General features: G+C 33.5%; 1 protein-coding gene across 1 annotated transcript in view; it reads right to left on the reverse strand.

Moving 5' to 3' along the window:
* LOC120633005 (high affinity cAMP-specific and IBMX-insensitive 3',5'-cyclic phosphodiesterase 8) overlaps nt 1–5,780 on the reverse strand; it is a 260,512-nt gene extending 254,732 nt beyond the window's left edge. The window contains exon 1 of the mRNA XM_039903027.1: nt 5,606–5,780. The gene's annotated coding sequence lies outside the window, so the exon portion shown is untranslated. The remainder of the gene's footprint in view (nt 1–5,605) is intronic.
* Nucleotides 5,781–6,000: the final 220 nt, after the last annotated feature.

Below are 6,000 nucleotides of genomic sequence, written 5' to 3' on the forward strand. Positions count from 1 at the left end.
CTATAATACAAACAAAGCATAATTTAAATACCTTAATTATGCTTTGTTGATATTACTCATTTAATAACTTTATTTAACTATGATTAAATATACATAATATTTTAATTGTGCGTTAGTTATTGTTAAATCAAAACTCAAATGATATCGGTACGTTTAATAATTTTTAAACTAGCGGACATCTGTCATTATTAACGTTATTTATTCAAAGATAATCAAAGGCCGCGATAGCTACCGCAAACAAAACTCCACAAGCATTTAATAGTTGTTGAGGCTCTTCGGAAGGTGACTAAATTCTGTGCCTTTTTTATGTTTTTTTTAACGAGATCATTTTCATCACCGGAACCGAGTAATTACAGAAAAAACTTATCAATATAGTGTACATTTAGTTGTTGTTGGTACCCTTATTTAGTTAGTTGTTTTTAATTCGCCATTTTGTCGTGGCGGCAAATTTGAACCGATGTGCATCAAACATATCTCAGAACACTCCTGATTAATTCACCTTACAAACAAAAAAACATAATCAAAATAGGCTTATCTTACAATGCCACAGACACACACACACACACAAACACACACACACCCACGTACACGCACGCACCACTAACTTATTGCACACTGTTCACAGTTGTCTACCTACTATCTATCCGCTTGTTAAGAAAGCTCACCGCAGAGTCACTCAGCAAGCAATTTAAACTACTACGCTTTCGTCACCGCGATCAAACGCGAAATGAGAAACTCAAAACTGATGAATATTTTATAAGAGAAGCGTTATTTCAATGTGGAATCAATGAATAAAAAATATCAGTGCCCACATTTTAACATCTGGATACATTAAAATTCTTAATGTACTGACTTATTAATCATTAATGGATGTTCTTCCATTTTATAAACATAAAAATAATGTTTTTCTCTGACTGTCATTCACCAAGATTATGATGTTCCCTTCCTTTTTTGGTGATGGGGGAATCAAACAACAAGATATGCGACTTTTGGGGGGAAAGGGGGTTATGGTGAATTGCACAAATCAAAGTGAAAACGCCAATAGCGACTTCGGCGATTTCGTCTCCAGTCAATCTCTCTCTCAATTCAGAATTTAAAAAAAAATTAAACCTCCAATAAACTTCAAATAAATTTACTGACAGTAAATATATAAGCACTTACACATATAATAAGAACTAAAAGTAATTTAAACAAAATTAAGTAATTTACGCTTTTAAATATGTAAAAAAAAATTATTGATTCCTATTGCACGTAAACAACCGAGCGTTAGAATTCACAAATTTACGTCGACTTGAAATTATTTTTTGCACCGTTTTAACCAATCAAATTAATCCAACGATTATAGTGATGTAAAATAAAATGACAATGCCAACAGCTTACAAATACTAAAGTACGTAAAACGATTTATTTAGCCGAGTTAACAAAACGAGCGCGATAACGTATTTGTTTGGAACAATGCCCGCTTTTATCTGTTTTTATCAAGAACATTAATTCTAAAGCAAATACTTTGAAGAATAGTTTCGCTGAGAGTATTTTTTTAACAGGTTACATTCTTAGCAAATTGGAATATGGCACAAAAAAGGATTGTGGCATCATTTCTTTGCGACCTGTCTATCTAATGACATTCTTAGTAAATAAGAGTCATGACGCTGCTACACCGCAGTTATAAAATATACAATGTTCTCAAACAAAATGTTCAAATTCAAATTCAAAAATGTTTTATTCATGTACAAGATCTATATGAATAAAAAAATTTTGAATTTGAATTTTGATCACAACATTATTGATCATAGGCACATATGAAGCGTTCAGACATTTAACATGTTAACACTTATGTTAGGTGATGGTTTTAACTGCTACTGTTAACTTAAAACTAAAGCTAGGAGGGTTCCAAACGCGCCCTGGTCTAAGAAGAGCTCACAACAAACTTCACCACGTTTTTTTTGTTATCACCATCTCACAGTCGAGTTAATGTTTAGCTATCAAGTTAGAGCAATTCATACCTAATCTTTTTTATCATACATTTCATCCTTAATATTATAATAGGAACAATTCAGTTAACTAATTCAATCAACATTTTGTCGAACGAAACCTTACGACTTGTGACAAATTGAAAGAAAGATTGAAAGATCTCAGCACCAATATTGAAGATAAAAACAGTGAGTTTGTGTGTCTATGTAGAACTATTAGAGTTATCCATGGTAAAGAATATATACAAACGAACAAACCTGTGAAATGTTGTTATAGAATCTAACAACAGAATTTAAAATGGATATAAACACAAGAGATATATACCGAGGAAAAAAAATGTTAACCAAAAGCAAGTTTGGTAAGTGGTTAGCATGTCATACTGCGGATCACGAGGTCCCAGGGTTGATTCCAGGACCGGGTAAAAGTTGTTAGGTGAGGGTTTATCTACCAAGGCGTTCTCAGTGCCACAACTTGCGAGTTATCACTAATATGAGATTTGTATTCGTATACTTTGAGTTAGCTGAGCATCCAGAGCAGATTTACTAAAATATTGGAAATTTACGTTATTTAAGTTAACGAAACGTTACGAATTGAGGAATAATAACAGTATTAAATATGATGTAAATCAGGAAAAGCTATATAAAAATCGCGATCAAATATCATTAAGAACTTGTCCCATGACGAAAAATAGGAGTCGTTCAGGGAAGGTTTTTCAAACCTCTAATTTATAAACGATCTATCTATGTTTTCGTGTATTCCTACATATTGTTTTGTTTTTGTTGTAATCATGTAGGGCAAAAGAAAAAAAGAGTAGTACAAGGAATGGATCACGGGCCTCTTTTATATAAACACCATCTTTGTGAATTTTATTAGTGGTACTTTTCGAAAGGTTTAATAACTCCATATCCTTCCATTTTAGACTTGGTATACATGACAGTAAAAGCATTACGCAATGGACCGTGATCCAGACATTTAGAGGTTCGTTGTATGCAGAAAGGTTTTGGCTACGTTTTTCAATGGCTCAAAACCATTTTGATTAAAGTTTAAAGCTTAAATTAAAAAGTAAATTTGAAAAGGAGACATTTGAAGGTTTTTAGTGTAAACGCTATTTGTTTGATGGGCTCGCTCTTACAAATAAAATTGAAAATCAAGAAGAAGTAAAAATGTATGATATGTGAACAAGTGACCGCTGGAAACCGGTGGCCCAGAAACATGGATTTTGGAACATCCACTACCGATTTCAATCGGTAGAAGTGATGATGATGTTATAATAATAATGATTTAAAGTAAGGACATTCAAAATGACGTACAAATTCCCCTAAACGTCGCACAATTTACAAACACTATACCAACACAGGAAATAATCGTCATGAAACGTCAACAAAGCGACGTGTCTCAATCATTAACACCTTATCGTTGGAGCTACGTTGAACTGGAACATGTCGCAAATAATCTAGGTAGTCTAAATAGGCCTCTTGAACAACATGTGAAACTAAAGAAATGTAGTAACACAAAATTGAAATAACATAAAATATGTTATTTCAATATGCCTTTATTGCAGAAAACATGCCACAAAATTTATCGTGTTTCTGTGTGTCTTTTGGAAAACGCCTGACGCCGTTAGACTCTGATAGAGCTCCCAATGTTTTGTTGGATGTCATCCTCCCATCTTCGTGGCTGCGTTATTCTTTTTCGCTTGGCATCCCTGGGATACCAAAGTGTCACCTTGCTCCTTATAGTGAACACAGCTGCTGCCAATTTTTTTTGCTGGTTGCAATGCTTTTGCACCACTATATCGTGAAAAAAAATTATAACTGAATTACCTCGGAAGAGAAATTTCAAAATTTTAATTTCTATTTAAGTTGCCATACACCTAAAGCTTCTATTTTAGATTGTAATAATTTTAATGATAATGATGATGATACAAGAGTTATCAAAATTCTTAACGATGATTAATAAGAGAATATTAAATGTATTTTAAAGTTTCTAATAATTAATAAAATGCAAATCATAACCCAAGCGCCCTAGTACCCATCTAAACAATGTCTAACGCGCCAAAATAAGTTTTCACTTCTGTCGGCACTGACGAAGTGCAACCTGTAATTTTTATATTTTTCATAACACTACAAGTTAGCCCTTGACTGCGATTTTTCCTGCTGGTAAGTGATGATACAGTCTAAGATTATAGCGGGTAGTTTGGTAGTCATCATCAACAGCCCAGATCAACAGGCGAAAGAGAAAATACTACAACCGCCTACAACAGTCTAGTGCTGAACTGGCCTTTAGTCCAGAACTAGACTGTTATAGGTTGTTGTACTATTTTCTCTTGTTGGGAGATGCCTCTCCCAACGGAAGGTTTTGCCCTTAATCATCACGCAAGGCAAGGCCGGTGGGCAAGGTCAGTGATCGCAATAGATGGTAGTAGTACCACAGAAGACGCTGGTGCCCATTTCGTTATATTCCCTTTGTCACCTCGTACGACACTCGGAACGCTAAATGAATTAGTCTTTGTCGGAAGATCAGACCAGAGAAAAGGTAGGTTATGGATTTTTGACGAAAAAAAAAGTTCTAATAGGTTTTAACTCAACCCGGGAAATTGAGTTAACATCTTGTAATGCATTGTCAAACAAATGTAGTTACAAAGAATCTGTGTCGCTTTGTTGTTGGTTCAGTCAATACGCAATGTAATAAGTCCATAAGATTCAATATAAGATATTCAAAAGCAAATATATTATTTTGTATATTATAAACTTCTAAAGCGATATTGCCCATGCCTAGTAAGTATAGATTGTGTAAGTGGTACTACTAGCGGTTATCATACGTTTTAGCGTTCACATGTTTATTTGTAAACCATATTATTATGATGACGTCGGCGTTACGTGTTCAGCGAATACGGACCTTATGATTGAGTTGCTAAGAAAAATTATAATCACTACGCTGTCTTTTACAAAAACGTGTGCTCGTTATAGTAATATCAGATGTTTAATGTGATCAGAAAAAATTGTTTACGTTACAACTTTGTTTGGAATAACCTGATTAATATATTTTTAGGAATAAACAATACATTTCTTCGTCTTAATGATAAAAGAGAAGAGGGCAAGCAATAATTGAGAATTTCATGATTGATCTCTTGGGAGTTCATGTAATGCAAAATAATAACATTTTCTTAGAAAGTAAAATGCTTATAATATAAAGACCGAGTACGTAATGTTAAGTTTGTATTCTTACTTATTTTAAAGAAACTTAAAGCTAGTCAAAAATAAAAATAATACGGAAAACCGCACAGGAAAAAAAGTGAGGATAAAAACGAACATAATAGAAAATCGAAAATTTGGTGTAGTTAAGACGTTCATCTCATCTAAAATCTAAATCAATCCACAGATATTGACATTGGATAGGCATATCTGTTGATACATACCAATCTGGGATTAACGATACGTTATTAAGTTCTAAGTTTGATCAAAACAAAATAACTGAAAGATATTTTTAACCTGTAAACAAAATAACTGAAAGATATTTTTAACCTGTAACTCAGCGTAAGTAACTTAGGAATACCAATTTAATACACGTACACGCCGAGTAATATTAAAATCTCTTATCAGTAGAAAAACGTTATGTATTTTTAATAACTTACCGGTAACGATACGACCTTGGGACATTCGTAAACACAATCACTCGAAACTCACTCAAAAGTTCAATGGGATTTATTAAAAAAAAAATTAAAACACTAAAACTCAGATCTTTAAAGACTTCTATTTGGAGAAATCATTCTCGTATTTCCTTGATGCGAAAGCGCAAGACGTGCGTTCTCTCCCGCATACACATAGCGACTGGTCGTCCCCGCCGCCCGCCCTAGGTGGAAAATCCACCGCCCAAATGAGAAAATATTATTTTAATATTACTTGATCTACTTTAACGCATCGTTTGCTTGAGTAGTCGAACATAATCTTTGTGATTATTAACGGCCGAAGTCGTCGTTTTATGAGTTTACTATTGAGTAGTAACTTTATAATCCTGGATTAATATTGA

The sequence above is a fragment of the Pararge aegeria genome, chromosome 21 (assembly GCF_905163445.1).
Source record: "Pararge aegeria chromosome 21, ilParAegt1.1, whole genome shotgun sequence".
NCBI classification, from domain to species: Eukaryota; Metazoa; Arthropoda; class Insecta; order Lepidoptera; family Nymphalidae; genus Pararge; species Pararge aegeria.